The sequence below is a fragment of the Nothoprocta perdicaria genome, unplaced genomic scaffold (assembly GCF_003342845.1).
Source record: "Nothoprocta perdicaria isolate Ctin4 unplaced genomic scaffold, notPer1 scaffold_73, whole genome shotgun sequence".
NCBI classification, from domain to species: Eukaryota; Metazoa; Chordata; class Aves; order Tinamiformes; family Tinamidae; genus Nothoprocta; species Nothoprocta perdicaria.
The window spans coordinates 2,200,837-2,226,323 of NW_020456010.1; the positions used below are offsets into that span (position 1 = coordinate 2,200,837).

The following is a 25,487-nucleotide window of genomic DNA, read 5'->3' on the forward strand; positions in this document are numbered from 1 at the left end:
CTTTCGATATTTCTGCGTGCTGTATTCTTAATGTCTTTCCAAATGTGGCCAGACTAGTACAGAATGACCTTTGCTGAAGAAATTGTACGTGATTTTTATGATAAAGCTCCTTCAGGGAAATCTAAATTCAATTACAGATTCTTCATAGCGTTCCTTAAGCAACAGAAGTCTTTGCCATATATTCACAAAATAATTTGGCTCCTTTCCTCACTTCTGTCTTGCTCAGTTTAGAATCTGTGATAAMGTACTGAAGAAATGTTGATGGAAACTATCTGCCCCAAAGAAGAGTAATGAAGTTAAGGCTATGTTAGAGTAAATATATTGGGGGAGGGAGAGGAAGGGAGAGACAGACCTATATGTAAWATATATTTATAAAGGATATGTTRCTTTAGATTACATAAACATATGAAGATATATATATWATATATATAATTAGAATGTTGTGGGAATTTAGTCTTTTAAATCAATCAAATGTATCACATTAAGTATATTTGAAGATAGGAATTTAGCCAGAATGAAAGCACATGAAAGTTTCTACAATTTGATTTTACTATGGCAGTAGTTGTGTGGGTGTGCATACCAGAATATATACATTTGTGTGTATATACAATTTGGTGCATTTTTGTACTGCAAAACCAGGTAGTTGTGAATCCAAGGTGTAATTTAAACTGACAGCAGAATAAGAGTAGAATATTTTAATCTGTTTGTTTTCAGATGGTACACACAGAAACATACTGTCATGACAGTGAAGAGCTAAATTTTAAGATATACCAGCCTATGCATCATATCAATTAACTGRATTACCATTAACAAGACAGACTTCTAACAGATAAAGAGGAGAAGTTATTTTAAGCTTATGTTTTCTTCAACTTCAAACAGCTCCTTTGCTCTTCTAACAAAGCAAATGCTGTTAGGATTTGAAGGCCAGCAGACAGACAGAGACTGCATAGCACCAGATTCAGACTCCATCCCCAAGCATATGTAGAAGGATGGGGTTTTCACCTTCTTTGAACTGCCTACAAGAATAACCTTTGTACTAGTTTCACTCGGGTTACTACCTCCGTACAGATGCTCTTCAGATTATTCATTTCTTATTCAGATTTCTCATTTGGATTAGTGGTTTATTGTAAAGCGATGCTGGTGAGTAAAAAGGAAGTGTGGTGAGTTGTTATTCCACTGTATCCCCGTAGGATGCTATTATGTTTAGAGTCTGTTATTGTGAAGATAGCAAGGCAGGATGTCTGCAGATACCCATGTAGGTGAAAAGCTGTGATAGCACAATTGTAAACAGCAGCAGGCAGCTGTAAATCTGAGCCTGGGAGGTGCCAAGCAGCAATTCCAGCGAAACACATGTTCGTCACGGCTTGGAGAAAGGATCAGGCTTTCTCTCAGTCTGGTTTCAAAGTACTCAATTCTTTACAGTGTTCCTCACTTCCAAGTGGTTATTGGGCTGCTCTTGTTTATGTAATACGAAGCACTCGGACTGAGAGTTAAAGTTGGAGCCTCCACTGATACTTTCMAGAGAAATCTCTTTAGACTACAGTATCAGTTCCAGTGTAGTTTATTCACAAAACCCTCCTGCTGTCAACTTCATTAAGACATTCACCTACACAAAGAACAGAAATTGCCAAATCTGAGATGAATTTTAAGGGGTCGTATTAAAAAAATAAATAAGTTATTATACCAATAAGCTTTTGTCCAACTTGTAGGATAGAAGTAAGGAAGGGAGGCAAATCCAAGCACAAACTTTCATCCAAGCAAAGAAGTGACACAATTTCTAATGCTAAAGAAAAGCAATCACCTCCATGAGATGCCAGTGGCACAGTTAGTCCGGTGCAGATGAGCAGCAAAAACTCCATCATTCAAAATTACTCTGATCTGCAACACTCACCAGATGGTTATTTCAGATATATCACTGTATGCGTGTTATAAAACGGAGACCATCCTCTAGATGCACGATTACTTGCAGATCATGGAATTATGTGTCAGAAAGTGAAAAAATAATGGACAGAAGCAGTTTCACATTTATCTGTGTCAAAGCTAATACAGATGACATTTAGAAGTGGCTTAATGAATATTCTTAATAAACATATATCTTTAACAAAGGAGAATTAAGAGAAGAAATACAGATGACAGGCACAGGCAAGCCCATTGCAGACAAGAGATTCACATATATCATTTAGAGCAGAATTTGCCTTCCAAAAATAAGGGCAGCTTGCTCCACTGCCTACTCACTATCCTGAGTTTCTCACGGTCTGTTGTATGGGGAACGTGACAGCAGATTGAAGCTGATCTTCAATCCCGTCTCTCATTTCAGCACTTAGGACTAGATCAAAGCAACTCAGAATCTGGAATAATGCGCCAGCAGTGCAGCATGTGGTGCTCAAAACGTTCATTGCTGTTCTGAAAAAGGAAAATTGGCCGAGAAATACACTGGCTTAGAAATAACATGTTTTCTGTCTTAGCCCCTTTGAGATCTTACAGCCAATGTTTTCTTTCAATACAGCCAATACTTCTTTGCAACTGTGAGAGGTAGTGTCCCTAGTTGAAAGATAAAAAATAAAAACAATCTAATGCAGTCACATAATTATCAAAATAGYAGCTTTAAGATTGGGAGCRCRTAYATGAAATTATTTGTTTCAAAACTACAAGGATTTGCTTTGTGTTAAAAAGTTCATGAGTTCAAAGYTTGAAAATGCAGTTTTGCCTTAAAGACACAAATCGTTGTATCTTCACTTCCACACCCCTCTACTTCATAAAAGTGACCCCCTCTACATGCTAGGGTCTAACTACTCATCACAGAATCACAGAATGGTTGAGGTTGGAAGGGCCCTTTGGAGATCATCTAGTCCAACCCCCCTGCACATGCAGGGTCACCTAAATCACCCACCCTTTTTCTTACTATCCTAATGAAGATGTGAGCAGTGGTGGTGATGTCTGAGGGAAGATGCCCTCTRTGTATATAACTGCTGTGCTGGCACACCCAACTCTCACTGCTAGCAAAAGCAGTCAAAATAAGCATCGAAATCAAATATGATGAGGACTAAACGCAGAAGACAACCTCTGTGGTACAAGAGATTCTCAGTACATAAACACTTCTGAGTGTGAACAAGTACTAACAGAGTTGGGATTATGTCTCCTAAAAAATAAACAGGAGAAATTGATCTATCATAGGGAAGTGGAACTTTGTACTCTGCCAYTATTTTGCCGGGAGGTATAAGGCACTAGCCTCATCAAATACTTTAGCCAACCATCACTCCCCTGTGGTCAGCATAGGTTTCTGGCTCCCAGAAAGCTCAGATGGACTTAAAGAGAAATCATACGATGGAAAGAATAATGCACTTTGGGCGACAAACTATGGCATGCCTCTATGCAAAGTTGTCGCAGATTTAGTAGGATTTACTATTCCTCATGCCGTTGCTCTGGTTTAAGTACCTTAATTTCTTCCTAAGCCCCTATTCCACTATCAGAGGGTCTTACAAAGGAGCTTTGTACTCCGAGTCACAGCCAAGCCCCCTAACATTGATGAAAAAAGCCAGCAGTGACTTAGAAGCACCCGATGTCTCTCTGGACACAGTTAAAGTAGGTTTTTGAGGACACATGTACAGTTTATTTTACCATTTCACTCAACAAGCAGAATTGGGGGAAAGGGAACCAAAAAAAAAGCTCCAGCCAAAACACATTAAGAAATCAAAGTTCAATATCAGACAGCATCAAGACAATGCTTATGACAAAAATGTCAGTGCTGGAAAATTATTTATTTGGTAGTATTTTTTTAAAAAAGCCCTATGACTATGTGCTGACTCATATCCTGAGTTATGGAAAAGTTTATACAGGTGCTTAAATTTAAGTATATGAGTAGTCACATTGATTTCAAGCAAACTATTTCAATGGGTTGATAAAATTTAAAGCCAGTCAGAATCATTAGACCATTTAGTCTGCCCTCAAACACAGCACACTAATTTCTACCACTGCTCCCGGGCCCAGCTCAAACTTTCCTGCTTACAAGAAGAATATATGCATGTATCATTTTCAAGATCCCAGTTTAAGRAAAAGATCATGATATTCTGTAAGCACATGGAGACCCAGTACAGTGGAAATGGTTCATGTTAACACAAATCCCTCAACTCAGATGGAGTTAAATGAGTATCAGCTCTGTACTGRCTTACTGAACAGAGGTTAAGGTCAATGTATGGAAAATGGACTTTGTCTCCCTGAGGGATATACCACAAAACCTATTAACTTTACTCTGGATGCTTTCYTACTGGATTGCAGAAATCCTGTTACATAAGCAAGGATAAACAAGAAAAGTACTTTTCAATTCAGTTTTCTGGCTACAGTGGGGGATCTCATTTTGTCTTAGACGTTCTCATCCCTGACAAGGCCATGTGCAAACTGTGCTACGAAATGAAGAGCAACTGCTAGAAGCAGATGGAACATTTTAACAGTGGTTACTAAATGTAGGGACTGGGCAAGAGCGATATTATCAAATTTCTTCTTATCAGGCACCTGAACATACAAATTCAATTTAAAAATACTTGCTATTTGAACCCAAGGCCACAAAAACTAAGAGACATGAGTCCCATGACACCTCCTTGGCAAGGATCAGAAACAATGGATTTATGCAGTCCTCTCTATCAACAAAATACAATCATCAATCATATGCACAGTAACTCAGTCTGCAGTGAACTTCGTGTTTGGTCAAGCTATCAAGTCTGGCACTAGTCTGTCCCACTAGTTAAGTCGTGAAAGCTTTTACATGGTGCAGGTCACCTCAGCTAGACAGAATTTAAAGGTGCAGGTGACTCTACTTAGAAATTAAAATGTGCTCAGATATATCTGCTTAGATATATCTCATATATAGATATAGATGATAGATGGATAGATATTTCTCTAGATATATATAGCCCAGGATTCTTAGAATCCTTTATAAGCTAATATGCTTTATTTTTTCCACACAATGTCACAAGTATTTTGTTGCTATTTTTTGGTTATTGCTGTACCATAACTATCTTGGATATCTTCACTAATCAACTGGCTCATTAAAAAAAGGATTMTTCCAAACTACCTGACCTTCCAGCTAGCCTGGGCTTTTTTTCTTAAAAGAAGAAACATGCATGCTGCCATTATATGCYGTTTTATACTGCAACACAGCCTATACTTAATTCTGGATGCACAGCATTCAGTTATATTTAGACTAGGAGAGTGAATAACTCTCTTAAGTAATAATAAAAAGAAAAAAAATAAGAAACCAGTATACTGCCTTACACCATTAAGAGATGTGAAACTGGAATATCAGTAACAGAGAAAGGCCCAGATTGAACCAAGTGCAAATTGACTCTTCCCACAGTAAGTCTGGGAGAAACCAGGACCCCAAGGTGACTGCACGCGCCGAGCAGGGCTCAGGCTGCTGGCTCACCACAGCTTGACTCGTGCACACGCAGCAAGCCRAGCTTGGCAGACTGCCTACTAATGGTGCCAGGCTGGGCACTTCTGCTCAGGCTGTATTTTAAGGTGTGAGCACACGCTCAAACTCCTGCTGATTACCAGGGAGTCAAGTATTACTTTTTAACCTTTTGACAAAAATCACTTACAAAAATTGTTTATGTTCTTTCTAGGGAGAACGAAGGAACAGGTTTGTTTTCTATTCTTAACTCTGCCCTTTCTACCCTTGTAYAGTCATTGTTAATGGGCTACACTCAGCTGTTCCACCTCTGGGTATTGCTGCAGTGTAACACTCAGGACTTCGTGTATCAGCTCATGCTGCTCTCACTGAGGAGACTCATTTGACAAACCAAGCACCACTGCGACAGTAGTGCTGACAACATATGCCTCAAATTTAATAAAACATTTACTTCTCATGTATTATGCAAACGCTTGTACATGGCTAGTACTTTAGTCATGGGAAAACTCTCTGACCTGCATAATACAGGGATTCACAAAAAAAAAGTTACAATCCTATATTACCTTGAATCTGAGCAAGACATGGAGGTGAAGAGGGAATAAGAGGCCCCTTCTGGTAAACATTATGCATCATTGATGATGGATTTCAACAGTATTGCATTGGGAAAACTTTTGGAAACAGCTGACTGGCAGAAACACAGAAACACTATTTCCAGGCACTCATTCAGATTAGTGTTGTACTAAATGTCACCCCTGCATAGGAAAAGTGCTCAGCCTTCTGTGATATGSCCCAATGTTGCTCAAGAAGAAGAATGAAGTCAGACAAAGTTTAGTTCTGTGGCTGCCATGAGAAAGACTGGGTGACAGAGAGRTTACACACAACCATGCTCTAACTCTCCTGTGTAGATCTAGATTAGTCAAAAAGTTTCTTTACCTTAATTCCCTCATTTACAAGGCAATGGGATGAATGCCAGGGACACTGCAAGAATATCAAGTGCACTGGTATTACTTATGCTGTAAGGGGATCCAAAATATGCACTGCAAAATCTGCAAGCAAGGTGAGATGGGCTGCCTGTGCAGACCAATGTAGGTCAAATATGTACCTACTTCAAACACRTATTCAAAATAAAATACAACCCAACAAACACTGACTTCAACCTTACTTATACTGCCTTTGCTCATTTTCTGCAAGTATTCTTACAACTATATTCACAGACAAAAGGATACTATGACTATAGTGCAGAATTTTTGTGGGATTTAGAATTTTTGTGCAGAATTTGGCAGAACTGCTGATCTGATCCTGGTATTTCTTTGTTTGCTTTTTGTTTTTAATTGTATTTCCAGCTGCAATGTAAAGAAATTGTCTGTAATTGACATCTTTAGTTATTTCATAATAAAATGTCTATATTCAGAATTAAAGTGGCCTATTTCGAAATACCTTGCTTCAGCAATTCACACTGTAGCTCAGTCAATTAAGTGTATAGAAAGGAAGGAAATATATACCAATGAGGGGAATGGGTAAAAGTACAGTAACTGAGAAAAGTAACACGTATAATTGCTACACAGAGAAATGAAAAGCATTCAGAAGTGATATTTTACAAAAGTCATAGAATAACATTCTCTCTGGCGTGGATTTTGAATGAGAAGCATACTCAGAGGTGGTTATACAAGCCATAGCTCAAAGCAGTTGAACTTAAAACAGGAGAGACAAGGAGACAAGTAAAATACACAAAATCCCCGAAAGCCATGTGCTTTCTGTAAAACAGAAAAACAAATAGATTAAAAATTAGAAAGTCGCTGACTTAAAAACTTCTTGTGCAACTAAGGTTCCACTTCTCATACAAGAGAGGCTGCAATAAAGAGCTCTTCAAAAAAAAGTACCATGACTTGTTTTAATCAGCTGAGGAAACAAACACATTGGCTGAAACTTTCAATGACAAAGGAACWGCTCATTGACTCCAACTCACACCTTGCTATAGCTCTTAGCTATAGAATATTCGGCATTGTAGCAATGTCCCATTCCTGCCAGCAGGCTGTCCACAAGGAGGATGGTTGGGAGAAGGCTAGAACACAAGTCTCTCCTAAGCAGCCAAGTCTGTTTAGAAACAGCAAACTTTACAACAAWGCAGATAGCAATGGACACAGTATCTTTTATGACAGATTTGCATTTGTGCTTAGTGATGATACTCTAATTAGAACAACAAATGCAGGAACACACCACACAGTCTCAAGTTCTGCCTGTGAATCCAGCATATTCAATTTGTGGAATACAGCTATTCAACTTAGTTAGCAGTAAGTCAGTGAAGGACTTTGTTAAAAAAAAAGAAAATCACGAACATAGTGTTTTTGCAACAGAAGAAGTTCCTATCACCTGCCATGACTTCATGACACAATTTCACTTATCCTCAAACAAAGTCAGTGCCACTACTCTTCAATATTCACAGTGTGGAACAACTCATGTTTACGTATCTATCACTGTGCAGACTACTTCAAGGATTACAGAACAATTTTTCTCATTATTTKTTTTTAAAAGAAGAGCACAAGCCAAATTCCTTTTAAATAACTGAGGATGTCAGAAATACATTTGCATTGAACTCTCAGTTGCTTTGGATCAGCTTCACGAATCCCTGCTGCTTCCTTAAAAATGGAATACAGAGTACGGAATGAGAACCATCATCGATGATCTCATGCAGAGCAAGCAAACTCATCATCAAATAACTAAGAGCCTATTAAATGAGAAGAGTTTTCTGAGAGGCCTGAGTAACTTGAAACCTCAGTGCCTCATGCTGAACACTGTTGACGACTTGCTGGCCTCTTCCAAGGCATATAAGGAACTTCTGATCCCAGTTTAACCAGTCACCTCAGCCAACCACCAAGAGATGTTTTGATGTAATTCCATGTTTGCAGACAATACATTGGCTCAAAGGCAAATTTATTGGCCCACACATTGCCTTCCAAATACATTGCCTTCCAAATACATTACCTGATATGAAGTAATTAAATAAGACCAAGGGTCTTTAGATGGCTTAACAGCTCATTTTCCAACACAGCCTCCTCACAACAACCAATTAGTGCTCAATCTATACTGTAGGCTTTAGACCAGGTGTTTCTACTTACAAACATGTCTTGCAACAGGACTGATAAGAAAACAAGAACTGTGACTTCTGTGAAAAAAAGCACTAGGGAAAACAAACTGAAGTAAAAAGCACTTTAGCTTAAAAATAACAGCTAAACAAATAACAGTTCTTATATATGTTGACACAAGGAAGGACTGGCAGGTTTAGGAGGGGAGTTATTTTTGTGGGTTTGTTTCTTAAGTTGGTTTTAGCGGKGTTATTATTTCTGCAGTGAAACTCAGCATTTGCTAAAAGAAATAAAATCACCTCATTATTCACTGTCACCCCCTTTTTAAATCTGAGGATCAAAGGCATAGAAAAATTAAGATGATCCACTATTTTGCATGCTAAAATTTTAACCCCTAAAATCCAATCTCTCCCTTTACTTCAACAAAGGAAAAACTACATGAGCTAAGTCACAATTAGCCCTGCTTTGCAGCTGTGAGTACAAGCATTTCACACACTGCACATTGGGCCACAGGCTTTCAATGGAACCTCAAGAGAAAAGAAGAAAAAGTGGGGAGGACGCACAAGTAATGTACATGAGTGCAAGGACTGGCTCAAGGGCTTTGCTCATGCTGCTCCCTCAACTTCTACACAATCCAGCCTTACTCTCAAACTTCTTTCTTCCATCTCTCATCTCTACCTCCTGGATCCTGCCTCTTTACTCATGTTCACCCATGCGTCAGTTTTCTCTCCCATCCACCTCCTCTGGCAGCATYGTGCTTCCAGTCAAGCTCCTTGCAACTCCTGTAAGCCCTTCTATATACTGTCCCCCATTTCAGACATTCTGATTCTGGTTCTTCTCTATGCAACCCAAGTGCTTAGGAAAAACCTAAGAGTCTAGCAGACACGATCTGCTGCTCACCAAGGCAGAAAAAGTGTTGGAAGGATGGCTGGGGCAAGGTAGGAGCTGCTCTCAAGCACAATGTGAGGAGCTCTGTGAGGGTGAACCATGGGCAGTACAGCTCAATCCCAGGAGAAATCAGCAGTCACAGCAGCAAATACCCAAACCTCTACTGAGCAAGTGAAAATATTAGACAAAAGCTTACAACTGGGCTCAAGTTTTACCACGCCAACAAAAAAATAATCCTCAGTTCTTGATCTCTCTGCCATAATAACATGACTATTGGAGGTACCTTCAGTGTCAAAGGGGGAGCCACCCGCTGCATTTGCAGTACTGCTGTGCCCCCTAGAGCCCCAAGTACTGTGTTCAATAACTGAGCATTTCCTTGGCTTTGCGAGGTTTTTAYCACAGTTTTGGACTAATTCAATGTACTGCAAAGCCAAAAGCGCTAGATGAGGTATTTTCAGTAAAAATTATTTTCCATTCTGTCCTTCAGATATCCTTCAACTGGCAGCTTAGTGTGAGAGCTACTGGACTATTTATAGCAAACCTGTTAAATGGCACTTAGGTACATGGTACATGGAACCTTCCCTCCCTGCGGAGGGAAGGTTCCATGGTCTGCTCTCATTCACTTGTAGTGACAGTGAGGGCTATATAACATCCGAGGCACTGAGGCAGATCAACAAGCCAGGCTCTGTTTGTTAAACATGGATTCCACCTATTCTAAAAGATACAGCTGAACTGTACCGCAGATGTTGAAGAAAAAAGATCTAATCATGCAAGCTTTCCATTGCTTAATAYAACAATTTCCTTGAGGGTCCATTTGTGTCAAGTGAGAGCCTTACCTCCTTTTACAAAAGCTCTAGAAGAATATATTAATAGAAAAAAAAAAAGACTTTTTTTTCCTGTAACCCACACAGCACACTCCATAATTGCCAGCAGTTCACAGCATATTCCAAAATTTTGGCGCAGTACTAGCTCCAGTACTAACTCACTGATCCTGAGTTAAGCTCTTTTGCAGTACTTGATATATTAAGGAATGCACCTACAATTAATTAAATGACACATAAACATGAAATAGTCAAATACATCTAAAAAAGGAAAGAGAAACAATAGTTAAAATCAAGTTGTGTTTTTAATATGTTCAGTAAGGAGAAGTTTTGGTTCCACTTACCCAGCAAATGACTTCCTGACCTCAAACTGAATCAAAAGGAAAGAATAACTTTTCCATTTTTTGAATTCTCTGGGACATTTTTAAAAGCTATCCATACTATTTGCTTAGCATTAGATTTTGAAAGTTAATGTGCCTATCCATATGACCATTCAGCACTAATMATATTTTTTGTTGTGTCACTATTCAATATTTCTTGTAACATATCTGAGAAATCTGTTTGTTTGAGGCAAAGGTCTCCAGTGAAAAATATAGCCGTTGCTGTTAAGTCTTGAGTTGTTTTCTCAACTTGAAGAGAAGCTAATGTGCTGTTGTGTAACAAATAGCAAAGTTTTGTCATYCAGAGATGTTATCTGATAAAAAGAACACAATACTTTATTCACTGTCTTTCTACTTTATCTATTTCTGTACTGCAAAGGGTATTTTTGCAAAAAAGAACCCCTCTCCTCAAAAAAAAAAAAAATTCCAAACATAAACTCTTATTTTCAGAAATTATATCCAAATTATTTCTGTTTTGTTTCATTTAAATTTTACCATCCTACTTGAGCTAGAGAAGCATTTTCCCACATAAACCACAATCAAAGTTTATGGCAATCTTAACCACATTAAATCATTTATTTCTCTACTCAGACAGTACAAAGGCTCCTTTTTTTTTCAGAGATCACATCTCAAGTTGGTGATGGAATATTGCCATTCAGTCACTACTACCGAATTACATCCCTATGCAGAGCATGACTCCCAAATAAAAATAGTCAGCTATTCAGTACAGAGCGTGATGGCTCTGACTGTTCAGCGTCCTGTTTGAAATGGCCCCAGGTACTATGAGTATTTAATCAATGGTAGACACATAGAGAGTCTGGATAAATGTAAAAGACTGTTATTGACATTGCATAATCAAAAAATGTACAAAGCAAACAAGGTATTTGTGGACAGGGTAAATTACTGTAGAACACATTTCTGTCTTTTAAAAAATATCAGTAGAGATCAAGTTCTTTTGCAGTGAAACCTGTAAAGAAATTTAGGCACCTTTCTTTTCAAAGATCCATATAAAGTTCTGTTGTCCTTGACCTCAAATGAAAATGCTTCTAGGGGGCACAAAATAGGATTTATCACAGATAGCTCACCGGTCAATGAGCTGTGCCCTGAGGTGCAGCGCGGGCTCTCTCCCTTCTCTTGGCCAGACCTGATTTTTGTACCAGTGGCTGGGAGCAGCTGACCGTGGGCTGGGACCCTGCATCTGCAGCAGCCTCCAAATCGATTCTCCAAGGGCAGCTCAAAGATTGTCTTTGAAGCTACTATCCCACCAGTGTCCTCAACTGAAATCAATGCACTCAGAATCATAGAATTATTATGGTTGAAAAAGACCATCAAGATCATCAAGTCCAAACATCAACGCATSGCCACCATATCTGCTAAACCATCACTTCTCAGGGTTTTAGGCTGATTTCAAATCAATGTCTTTTGCTGTCTCCTTTACCTGTCCTTTACCACCTCTTCAGCAGCTCACGAGTCCCGGCAGCACCAGGTCCCACGCTGCCCTCCTCATCTCTTTGCAGCTCAAAGTTYGCAGGGAGCTGTGGGGCAGCCACCACATTACAGCGTCCCAGCGCTGCTGAGAGGGGCGACTTGCTGACGCGCTGCCCAGCACTGTCGCATTGGGGATAAAGCAAGGCCCTGCACATCTGCAGCAAATGTTTACTGTTTACCTAGCCATTAACCCCCTTTCCCCACAGCATTCCTCCTCCCGCATCACTTATTCACCCTGCCTACAAACGCAAACCTGAGGCTCGGCATCCTGCAACGGGCAAGTGCTTCGAGCACGAATCYATATCCCTGCAAGCCGGCAACACCCGTGGGACACCAGCAGCGCCCAGCTTCGTCCTCCCTCGGGCAGCACCTCCCTTACCCTAACCAGTGCCGGGGAGCCCCGGGGGCCGCAGCCGGCACCGCAAGCCGCAGCGGGCGGCAGTGGGACCGCGAAATGGCGGCCGCGAGCGCTGCGCTGCGCCCCAACGGTTTTAACGGTCGCAACGACCGGCGGGGAGCGGCGGGCGCTGCCACGCAGCAGGCACCCCGGCGGGGCCGTCCTTTGGGTGGCGACAAGGAGCGAGTCTCTCCAGAAGAGACCGTGAACTAACACTTCATGCTGGTGTATTTGCTGTTTACCTGTGCTACCGGGGTGCGGAGGGCAAGCAGGAGCAAACGGCACATGTCCAACCCTGACGTTGCTGGGGGCTGAGGTGCAGGTGGTGGAGGAGAGGGCGGGAAGGTAGGCAAGGGACCTCACGTCCCTCCAAAACAGCCAGGACCTCTCAGTGTGCTGTGTACCCCCACACTGGGCTGACTTATGAGGGACAAGCATTGTTTGGGTTTTTTTAAATCATTTTTAATTTTTTTTTAATTTTTTAATTTTTAATTTTTAATTTTTGTGGTTTTTTTTAATTGTTATTCCCCAAGAAAACTTTTCAAGGAAGCCCAGCAGTTTAGTAGTGTTAGCAAGAGGAGAGCCCCACATAGTGATGCATAAATGAGCATGAGGGCCTGCTTGCCTCAGGCCCTGTGGTAACTGTCCTGGCACTGCTCATGGCTGCCTGCTTTCATAACCATGGGCACGTTTATGTAATACCAATAGCTGGATAAGGTCAAAGGAAGCAACCTGAATTACCCCCTTTTTTTTCTTCCTTTTTTTTTTTTCCCCCTGCAGCCACCATCTTCTGCTCTTCGCAGGCATTCATTGATTTCTGGCAAATGTACCAGCTAGATATGATACAACTTAATATTTTTAACAAGCGGCTCAGCTGGGTCCAAGCAATTCCTTTCACTTGTGCACATCTCAGTTGCAATCCCTGTTAGCGCAAGTTGGTTTTTAAGGTAGGACCTAATAATGCATTTTGTAATCCAGCAGGACTGTGCAGTCTTGTGTTTTTATTTGCCTGCAAAACAATAAAATACTGTCCGTTATTACTGCACCCATCACTGAGGTGCAGGAATTGCCTATGTGCACACTGGGCTGCTTTGCATTGAAGTAAACCGCTGTTGGCGTTTCAGTGTAGCAAATGCTATGGTGTAGGATGGGAATTAAGCATCTCTGAAAAGTGGATTTTGCACCTCAAAATCCCAGACTCTCTTTAAATGCCTGAATACCTTTAAAAACGTGGCCAAGCTGAAGGGAATTAGGGACAGAGTGTCAGCTGGGTTTCACTGGGGTACGGCTCCATGTGTGCCTGGAAAATTCCCTCTGAATGTGTTAAATTGGCTACTTCCCTGTTTCTCCTTYTGTTCTGCATCTGGGAACATGGGGATAAGGATGCTTTTGCTTTCCGTTTTGTTCTCTGTTTAGGCTGATACAGACCCACTCCAGAAGAGCTATCACTGTGTGACTAGACAGCATCTGGTACAAAGTAGCCTCATAACCATGCTGTAAAAATACTAGAAAAATATCTATCATCTCCAGCATACGTAAGGCACCCATTTTGCTGAAACACAAAAGATAGTGATGTTTGCCCTTAAATCCAGCTAATCTCCACAAATGGGATTGTTTGCATTTTGCACAATCTGTGGAATAGTCTCGTCATAAACACCACTATAAACACCGCGGTGCTTTGAGTTGTCCTGTTCCTTACGGTAAGGCTAAAATTAAGCACAGCAAATGGTAGAGTTAGAAACAAAACTGGAGTAATCAACAGGGGATGTGTTTGACTTTCCATTTGTGCTGCCCCTACTGTTGATTAAGGCTTATCTACTGTTTGGTGTTTGTCATTAAAAAGAGGGGGAAAAAAAAAAAAAGGGTAAGTTTGGGAACACATAGCGCCACGCTCCAGTCAAATGCTTTAGCAAAGGCTGCTGTTATGAAAAGGATTTTCTAATAAGGGGAATAATGATCTTCAGATTCTGACCTCCTGGCACGGCAGCGAGGTTTATCAGGAGGGGCATGTGACTAGTTAAGACACACAGCCCCAGCTTGAAGGAAACAGCTGCTCATTTCATGCTCTAGCACTTGGCAGCTGGACAAGGAAGGGTGATGTTTGTGTTGAATACCTCTGCAGAACCAAGTACAGTAAGTGATTTTCCTTGCTTTTATTTTTTTTCTCAGACTGCTGCTGCTTTCCTATTTTCATCTTAGACCTCTTGTGAAAACGCTTAAGAGTGAGGCGTATTTTTGTCACTTCATTGATAAAGAGTCATTCATACTCCGAATGTCTGTATTTTTCTGACTTGCTTTTAGCATCGTTCTCGTTGTTGCAGGAWCCAGACAGGTACCGTGTTTTGTCCTAATGCAAGCAAGGGGAGGAAATGGTGCTTGTTTACTCAGATGCTGATGTGCAGAGTTTGTTTATGGTAAATGTATTTTCCTTTCTCCATAAAGCTTCAATTAGAAGCAGTCAAGAAGAGAGAAATACCGATATTTGGCTAAAAAGTGCTGTGCGAGGGGATCRACCATCAAAATAGTGTGATCGGTCCAAAGAAAGTTGCTTGTGACTGGAAACGAAGAGATTTTGGGAAAGGAAAAGGGAGCAGCAGAAACAGAGGGAAGCAGTGAAGATTCACTTATAATGATGTAACTGATTGATGCTGGGTAGTAATACCCACATAGATTGTGAAAATAACAGAAAATACCCCCTRGAAGGAGAGAGTGAGCCTTATATATATCTCCAGGTCTTTAATTCAGTTTATTTTTGTATACTTGTATTCTTGAAGTTTTTGCTTCATGAATAATTGATTTCCTGGCTGATAAGTTTTGTCTMTTTTAGTCTGAAATCTTGCTGAAAAACAGAGGAATTTAGCATAGCAGATATATATATGTATATAAAGGAACTTTTAATCAATTATTTATGTGGAGATGAACTGGTTCTTGTTTTTTGCAGTAAGACTTAGGAACTGGAACAAATGAAGGAGTAATGGAGCTTGATGTGCCACATTCTTTGGGGAGGGTTAGAAGGGGCAGAGAGAAGTGGGGTCTTGGTCAGAAAAGTGTCTCTCAGGTCAAAAGGCCTGMATTTCAGAATGGGCTCAAGAGTAAATCCTGGGAGGTTTCGTGGATCAGGTGCTCCTTTCTTTGAARATGGACAGAATAATCCTGATTCAAAGACTTTTCACATGGAAAGTGAATCCTTATTCCATATTCCATGCTGAAAACTTTGTTTTTTTCCCCCTTTTAGCTTATGGCTTTGCCAGTGAACTGGAAATGCKGTGGGAAAACGTCAATCAGTTTCTATTGTTCACAGACCCAGAACTGTGCCCGGCTTCCTGCCTGCTCTTGCTGTTGAGGGAGGGCTGCGTGAGCCCGGGTGCTCCCCGGCTGTGGTTTTACCCGTGGGCTGTGGGGTGTGAATGCGGCAGGGCTACGGGGCCTCATGTTCAGTAAGCGCACTTGTGCTAGTGTCCCGTGCACTTGTTCCCAGACATTATATTTTATGTATGTAATGCATGTTCTCTGTTAAGCAAGTTGCCAGGCCAGTTGGAAAGCTCTGATGAAGAACCATGCTTTGATCTCAGTTAAACCCCAAATCCCCCCCAAAATGGATAGAAGCTCAGACCATTCCCACTGTACCTTCTTCTTCCCTTGCTCAAGCACARCCACGAGCTGGTGCAGAAGATGGATGTAAAGGCATATGGTTCTGTATCAGCTGGATTACTGTTCTGCTATAGCTGTAGCTTGTGAAACCGATTTATTTTCAGGCCTTCCTGGGAAGTGAGTGTAGTACAAAAGAGAACTAGTGATGATTACAGAGCAATAATTGCATAAATGCATAGTCAAGACGACCTTCAGGGAACAGAAGATGTCTTAAAGCACCCTGCCAAAGCAGTCACCAACTGTCTGAGAAAAGCATGGTAAGGGGAGCCCYGTCTTGTGCCTCTAATCCACTGATTATTAAGGTAATCTACAAGCAAGGAGAAAAAATATTACATAGATCTGCAAAATTTAATTTCACACGCCTCTGTCTACAGCTTCCAGCCATCATTAATATATGTTTTCCTAAATAAAATTGAAGGCTAATGGCTAAGCGTTTAAATTGCCTGTCCTCAAAACAAAGAAAACTTGAGTATCAACATTACAAGACTCTCAAGGCTGCCATTATTTTAATCATTACYTCCAGCCAACTTTTGTTAGGTGTAATAGCTATGAAATACAGACAGTGGGACTTCGAGAAAAGAGAACATTGCAGTCTTAAGGCTCGCTCACTTTGTGGCTTTTCTGGTGAACTCCAACTGCAACATCTGTTCCTGCAGTGGCAGTCATGGGATCCCACTGTGGCACCCAGAGGTGTTGCAGCTGAACAGAGGACGCAATGGCCACACCACCGTTCTTTTGTAATTCAATACCCTCCTCGTGTGGAAACTCATGTGCTAAGGTTCTTGAATACACTGCACCTTATGCCCACTTTAAGGAAAGGCAGTTCTGTACAGACATGGAGTTAGTGGATTTTTGTATCACTGAAGGTTTGAGAGGGTTCCTCTTAAATTCCTTTCCTTTTACTCTAAGGAAATTATAAGGGCAGCCATATAGTCCTCTGAATGGGCATGTTACTGCTCTGTAAGAAAATATTTAGCCTGCAGAAGAGAAGGTTGAGAGGGGTCTGAGACCCCTGGAGGGTGCCAGGAGGGGTCTGATCAGGTATATATAAATACCTGARGGGTGAACGTAGGGAGAAGAGGCCAAACCCTTCTCAGTGGTGGCCAGTGACAGGACAAGGGGCAGTGGATATAAGTTGAAACACAGGAAGTTCCAACTCCATGYGAGGAAGAACTTCTTTCCCGTGAGGGTGACAGAGCCCTGGAACAGACTGCCCAGGGAGGTTGTGGAGTCTCCTTCTCTGGAGGTCTTCCCAAGCCGTCTGGATGCTGCCCTGTGCTCTAGGTGTCCCTACTGGAGCAGAGGGGTTAGACTAGATGATCTCTAGAGGTCCCTTCCAACCTTAACCATTCTGTGATTCTCTGATTCTGTGATCTAGCTCAAGAGTAACCACAATGTGGCCAGTTCCTGTGTGTGATTGAAAATGCCATTATGTGCAGGAGCCACTCCCAGGATGTCCCAGAGCAAAGAGAGGAAACTCCTATTTAAAAATACCGAGGGAGTACTTGTATGGTTTTCTTTAAGCTGTCTGCACCTAGCTACAGAGTATATGTGCAGGTACTCCAAACAACTTAAAACAGAACTGTCTTTCTGTTAACGTATTTGTGTTTTGTTGTGACAAATGTTATGTCATCAGTTTGGCAGACATACTTTCAAGTTGACGTTCTATTTTAAGTCAGGAAAGGTAATGTATTTGGATTAGCTCTTGTACTGTACAATACCCAAGTGTTAGATTAAATAAAAAAGCTGCTACAAATTCTCAGGTCTTCTAATTTTGCTGTTCATTGCTCTTCACTGCTCCTTTTCTATTSCATGTAAAAGGTCAATGTAAAACGTGCCTATAATGCAGTACTTAACAGGTCAGAGGGGCTGGGGTAGCARATATCTTTTCTCTTGTGATACAGATAAGAGAACATCAGCACAAATAACTAGCATTATCAACAGACATGGTGAGTCCAATTCAGACACAAGAACTAATCCTGAAAACACGTATGATCAGAACTCATGGGTGTTCCCGTCAGAAAGCTCAGCTTACACCTAAGCATGTACAGGGTTAGGATCAAAGTGTGGGGGTGTGGAAATACCCACACCACTGATGTTTACAGCTCAGCATAAAATACCATTTCCCCTGAGAGTTGCTGTGGTTGTTTTGGTGGCCACCTGCTATCTCACTTCTCCRAATCACCTCTCCCCTTGCTGCTGTGTCCTCCGACCACATTCAAATGGGATGAAATGTGTGACCTCTCTACCCTGAATCCTCCCACCTGTGATTTATGTATATTCTCCTATTAATGGTCTGGAGTTTCTCAGCAGTGGGGAAAGTGTTTAAACACCTAAAGAATCTGCCAGGCATAATAATCTGTGCAAAACCAAGCTATTATTGTTCAGATATTTTGTATATTTAGTTCTTAAAAACAGAAATAACTATATCATCTAAAATCAGCACAGACTTCTTATGCCCACTTTGGTCTACCACAAAAGTCATACCAAACTCAGTATAGCAAAAGCTAATATGTATTGACATTACATGTTATGTATATCAATATATTTACATAAGCAGCTCTTGCTGCTGCTGTTAAAACTGCTTCTCCTTTCAATCTCTGCTGTGAAGGAGATGTTTCATCAAGTAACAGTGGCCTTGTGCAAGAGAATCAGGAGTGCAGGAATTGTGTGCAAGAACAGTTCCCATCCAGAGTCCGCTAGAAGAACAGGAATTTTCCACTCCCTTTGAGATATATATTTTTTGCCATACCTGAAGCAGATTGATGGGTTTCAATGTACAAATCGRTCCAAGAGATCAATAATTAGGCAAAACATATGTGACATGGTCAAGCAGATTGAGTTGTGGCTGATGATGGGTATAGTTACATGTTTGCCAAACATGCCACTGAAGCGGTCTTCGACCTGAGGTTGCATAATTTCCTTGTGTTCTGTGCTTTCTTATATTTTATAAAATGTCATAGCACTTCTCCAGCTTAGTCTCCATTCTCACCAACTGGAACTTCCTTGTTTGGAGACAGGGTTGTTATAGTGAGGCTTTTATTCATTGCCAACGTTCCTAGATTCATTTTACCTGCTGTTAGGCTAAGGTCCAGCCTGTCAGTCCACCAATATATAGGTCCATTCTGTAGTCTTGCTGCTGGTTTGTATAACATGCATTCTGTTTGCATGAGGTCTGTTTATTTTGCAGGGACCCAGTGTTTGCTTGCCTGGAAATTTTTGGGTGTGCTAGCAGGAAGGAGAAAACAACAGTTTATATGTGCAAGTGATTTGATGTCAGTGGGGCAAATTACATCACCCATCTTTGCTGAACTGGGGCTTATGTCACTGAACCACCTGGATACAGAGTGACTGTTGTCATCCAAATCGGAATAACCCTGACATTCCAGCCTTATCACACTGCTCGTGAAATACCTTCCTTTAAAGACCAATAATAATCTCCTGTGCTTCACGAGGGCTTGCCCGCTTCGGCTTGCTTACTCATGTTGTGCTTCACCAAGCTCATGAACACACACTTCCTGACACAGCTGCCACCCTTCCTAAAACCTTTGGTTTCCAGGCCCTGCCCTAATGACTGTCAGGGTATTTTTATCTGAAGCAGGCATTGGGGCAGCAGCTGGATTCTTTTTTTATTTTTCTTTCCTTTTTGAGTGAACGTTCCTCCCTTAGATTGTCCATTTTTGATCTTGCTTGCTTTCTCCCTTTAGCCCCCAAAGTTGTTTTTTTTCATTTAATATGAAACCTCATAGATGTGCCAGGGCAGGCAAATCCACTCTGTGGTCTCAGCCAGGGCAGTGGGGGATTTTCAGTCCTCCTGCTAAAGGAAAGGACTGATCCTGTATCTCTTCTCACAGCTTCAGGGAACATTAAGAGGTCTTGGATGAAGACCTTGGGCMTCACCACTGCCCCTGTATCATGTGGGGCTGGTGCGCTAGGTGCAACCGGAGCAGGTCTAACAAAGCTGAGGCAGATGAATCCCTGGCATTTGCAGCCCTGAAGGGCTTGGGACTGATCCTAAACAGGGAGGATGGGCATTTGGGGGGTTTAATAATGAAACTGGAAAGAGGGAGACCAAAGACTCCACAGTGGTGCCAAAGCAAGGTGGTGAGCAGGAGCTGCATGCTGGCATCCAGGCCCTGGAGCGAGAGGAAGACAAGGTCACACACTGGGACCTTTCTCTAGATCTAGTTCTCAGCTCACAGATTGGAAGCAAAGGAAGAGAGAAGGTTTTCAGGCAAAAGGGTTGAATAACGGCTCTTTTGGGATCTGCTTGCAAAGTGCAATTCGCTGTTCAGTACCTGTTTCAAAGTCAGCACCTTTGGGAACTCTTGCACTGATTTAACTGTATTGGTTTAGAAAGTGCTGCAATTTCTGACTTGAGCACGAGTATCTGATATGTAAGTGCTTATATAAATATAGTTAATTCCTGTGAGTAAGCTTGAAAAAGTGTGAGCTGTTTTGAAAATCTGTCTTCAACAGCATCAGCCTTTCAGTGCTGAACACTCTCCTGTACTTGACCTCCAAAATCTCTAGCTTCTAAATCACATTTTCCCAAAATATCCTTTTCTAACCTGAGCTTTTTCCCCTTCATATTAACTTTATCACAGAGCCACAGAGTTATTTTTATTTTCTAATTACTACTGGTGTTAAACTGGTGAGATAAACAGACCCCTTCCAGAAATCCTGACAAGCTCCTCAAATTTGGTAATTATGTGCTGGGAAGGAAATTATTACAAGTTTCCACTCTATATGCAAAGCAAAATAGGCATGAATTAATTGAATAATTGCCTGCAAGTGGCCTGAACCACTGGAAAGTCTTTATGCTACCAGTTACCTTTAGGGAGGTTATTCCCAGCTCATAGAAGACAGCCAGTGAGAAAGTTAGTAGAGGATTCTACTAACTAATGAGATTCTAAACTGGCAACTAAACTGCTTTAGTTGTTTTCCCAGTAATGACAATTCTTTGACAATATAGTAGGCATGGCATCTGTATAAAGTGAGCATTTTTATATTTTCTGCCCTTTTACAGAGGGAAATACACTTTTTGCTACAAATATGTGAATTTTACAGTATTAGAATATTGTATGTTAGAAAATGAGTATTGCAAATATAAATGATTCTTCTTGATAAAATTTGTTTCTCTCAAATCCTAGAGTAACAACATGCTCTGGAGTTGTGAATGTGGGATAGCTGTACAGTTGCAATGCTCTCTTAGGTACTTTTGCATACAATAAATATTTAACTAATGATCTTTAACAAGCTAGAAATCAAAGTAACTTTCTTAATGTATTACTAAAACAGTCTATAGGACGGTTTTCCTCTTTTTCATTAAGACAGATAGTCTCTTACACCACACAGACTCACTCTCCTTTTTTAAACTGTCTGTTTTGTATACCCTTATATACATATATATATATATATATATCTTCAAATGAGCCTATGTTTGTGTTTCAAGTCTTTGATGAGAAACATCTTGTTGTTATTATTCTTTTTTTTTTTTTCCAAGAAGGCTGCAAAGTCTCTTATTGTTAGGAAGGTACATGGTTATTAATAAAACTCAGTCTGTTCCAAAAACTTGCATATAGGAATTGAGTGCAGTGACACTGCTGTCATATCCTGCACTGTCAATGCTTACTGTTTCATGAACAGTCTCAGAAGTTTGCTGCCTGTCTTCACACAGCTGTACTGCCCAGGATATTTCTCAGTAGAGTGCTTAGTAAGGAATTAGGTTTTAGTTGGCAGAGTGACACTTGCTTCGTTACCTCTGAAAATKAGTACAAAATCTAATAAGAAAAGTTAGAGCAAATAATCTTTTTTCTGATGTTCTCTTTGTTGAAGATTTCTGCATTGCCTTAAGAAAGAGTATATGCCTGCATTTAAAATATACTTTCAGTGTTGTTGGGAAATGAGAAGCCTGCTCTTGTCTTCCCAGGGGAAACTTRTACAAAAATAGCTAGATGTAAGGAAGTAAAATTGCTTATTTATATTTGCTGTCCTGGATCTGTTGACAGCATTTCTCAAAGCAAGATGCTGGATCTCCCCTGACTCCAGGTCATGTTTTTATCCTCCCAGCTTCTCTGCAGGCTGTCTTGCTTGTGAACCATGAGTCATCAGAGCCTTGTACAGATGCAGAACCACAGCCCTGCCCCAGGCAGGCGGCCCTGACTCATGTGAGTGTGCAGCAGACAGCAATTTGCATGAGCTCCTAGCGTCACGCAGCATGTCTGTCTACCCTCATGTGTGTCCCTGTAATCTAGCACACCTTTCTAATCTGCATGCTCTCTTTGAAGAGCATCAGATCGGCAGGGCTCGGAAAGCCGCTTCCAGGGAGCAGGACGGCAGGCTCACCATTAACAACTGCTCCGTGCTCTCTCCCTGCTTGAGACCCATTAGCACATCCGTGGGGAAGTAGCAGTTACATGTGAACTACTTTATACATCCATCAAAGGGGAAAGTACGGATGAGTCTACTAGAAATGCACTATAGCAGCCAAATTAGGAAAAGGAGCCCGAGTCCTGTCCTGACCTTCTCTTCTGCTCCTGTCAGACACGCAGCCTCCCATCACTTCAGTTTCTGCGGGCCTCTTCCTGCCTTTATTGCTTTGCCAGTTGCTGCCTTCAGTTTACTGCACTGATAAGTGCTTCCCAGGCTGTAAATGTGTGGTCAAGATATTTCTGAAGTTGAGCCATGTTTTAATTGTGGTCACAAGAGGAAAGGTCCACAGCAAAACTGCTCTCTGTACAAGAAGAGACGGCTTCTCCTACCAGGACAGGTATAAAATGTGAATTTGGAGTTGGGGAGGAAGGGTACTGTATAGAAGAGGGAAATATCAACAAACATTTCTCCTCCTTTCTTCACACGACGATGTATTTGTTTTTATTACATGTAAAGTAGTTGTTCTTCAGCTCTGAAATGTTCTTCAGTTCTGAAAACTCAAGAAAGCAGAAACAGTGAAAAATCTGATAGAGCTACTGATGCTGGAAATGGTAATAGGTGGTAGGTGCTGAAGTCTCTTTTCAGTGATATCTGTGACCACAGATAATCATTTTAGCTTCTCCTGATACAGAGTGCAGAGGTTGGAAAGGGAAGAGGGAATGTGTTTTAAGATTTTGTTTTCTGGGATGCTTAGCAATCTTCTGTCCTGTTTAGCTAACATGCACCTGTACAGCTTTTCATGCATGAAATGCATCATATGTGTCTGTAATTCCTGGGAGTTCACTATAATGTGTGCTGCAGATGTTTGCAGTGCGGCTGGCTGTTGCTGTGGGCAGAGAAACTGTTGTTGGAAATACCTTGAAATGACAGAACTGTATCTGGTGAAAAAGCTTCTTCCAAGGGAAAAGTGATTTAGAAGATGCAGGTTTATCATACAAGAGCTTTTGTACCAAAACTACAGATTTTTAGTGCAAGTTAGAAACACTTAAAGTCAGACTCTATGATCTTGAAGATCTTTTCCAACCATAATGATTCTGTGATTCTATGTAACTGGACGTAGTGGATATAAGCAACTCTTACAGCTGTCACGAGTCYTGGGAGATATAAGAGCTTCAAAAAAGACACTAGTCTGGGACAGTGTTACTGTACAAGAATTCCAATTTAATTAAAAATAAGAAAAAATAAACTTTGTATGAAAAAATAAATCTCAAAGCTCAAAATGTAAGCTTGGTAAATAAGACATATTAATAATCTAAATAATAAACCAATATATTTTTATAGCTTAGTTTTAGGAGAAAATATTTGGCAATGGTAAAGAAAATATATATAAATATTTTGTTACATTATAGCTAAAAAAGGAGTATACTGAGTCATTGCTTTTTAGAACTGATTTACGACTAGGCTTAATTTAAAGGATTAACTTAAAGGGCTAGGTAAGCTCTTACCCACAGTTAGTTCTCCTCTCCACAGATTGATCTATGGTGGTGGAGGCCTCAAGCATGCCTGAAAGGCAAAGAAGTTTGGAGGAGCTGGATCCCCTCATGTCACACATGATAAGCAAATGTTCAATGTGTGTAATCCTGTTTTACTCAACTAGAAAGAACAAAATGATTTTCTGACAAAAGTGCTGAGAAGTGTGGCTGTCTGTCTCTATTTGAACATAAACTTAAGTTCTGCTTTAGATGTCCCCTAAACCTGATTCCTGTGAAATTTTACTACCCTGGTCCATGGAAAGTGSAAGTCATCATCTTAGTATATGAAATAATTGAAGGATGTATGTTGAGATTTGACTGACATTATTAGCAGGAGTTGGAGTTACAGAGACAAATGCCAACATGGTAAAGTGAGGAAGCAGAAGTGGATGGGGAAAACCTGAAGTGTGGGAGATAACCAGTTCCATAAAACACTGGAATTACAATTGAGAATGAAACCTTTGTTTTTCATATCACAGTTATCCATTATTTTGGTAAGTTTACAAGTGAGGAAAAAATATTTGCTTTTTTTTTTTTCCTGGCCTCTCAAAGATCCTCCTGATTGCATTTCACATTAAGAGGTTATGAGTGCTGAACACAATGCTGTTTCAGCAGCCCTGATCGGGTGACTTTCTGATTTAAAAAAATAGAAAAAAAATAAGATCATGTGACTCTGCATTAGCATTCCTCATGATTTCTGTAAGCTTCTCTTATCTCAGATCAGTATATACTGTACCCCACACTCCAGTTTATCAACTTCTCCAGGGTACTTTGTGACTGCTAATTAATAGCTCGGTAATGTGTAAGAGTAGGTCCATTCACTCACTTGACTTCTTTTCTCAAGTCCAGCTCATGTAACCTCTGTTCCTATACGAAGAGTATATGTGTAGCTCTAATATAGCTGTTCCCTCTTACGTTAACTGGATGTATACAATGTCTGGGAAGTGCTACACGCACGAAGCGGTGCCACAATCCCCTTCTTGTGCCGTGTCTCCGCTCCATAAGACAGGCCTGTCGGGCAGGACACGTGTGTCAYCCTCTGGGCAGCTTGCGACGCTCCCGGTGAGGCCCGGGCTCCTGGCCTGGGACAGGAGCTGTGGCACGAAGGCAGGAGCTGTGGCATGAGGCGGCCTGGAAGGGCGGCATCCTTCCCGCCCTCGCCTGTCTAGCACGGCTTCCCTGCGGCCTGCGTTTCCTCGGGCGCTRCGGAAACCTGAGCTTTCTAAAACGTTCTAAAAATGGAGCCATGTGTCCTGTAATAAACAAACCGGTACTGCCAAACTGCAAGGAGTATTTATCCTCTCAGAAAGGAAAGCCTTCAGGAAGGGCAGTGAATGCGGATGTTAACTTTAGCCCAAACAGATGCCTGGGTTGCACCTGTGTAGGCCAAGGTGCAGCGGCTGCGTGTCCCGCCCGGGGCTCTCACTAGCTGGGGACACTGATGAGAAGAAATGTGAGAGCCCCCCAC

General features: G+C 41.1%; 1 protein-coding gene across 3 annotated transcripts in view; it reads left to right on the top strand.

The window, feature by feature from the left end:
* Window positions 1-25,487, top strand: part of RASGRP3 (RAS guanyl releasing protein 3) — a 60,158-nt gene that overhangs the window by 38 nt on the left and 34,633 nt on the right. The window contains exon 1 of one of the 3 annotated variants that reach the window (XM_026051186.1): window positions 14,550-14,594. The exons of the other annotated variants lie outside the window; for them this stretch is intronic. The gene's annotated coding sequence lies outside the window, so the exon portion shown is untranslated. Of the gene's footprint in view, window positions 1-14,549; window positions 14,595-25,487 lie in introns of those variants that run through there. 3 annotated transcript variants of the gene reach the window in all.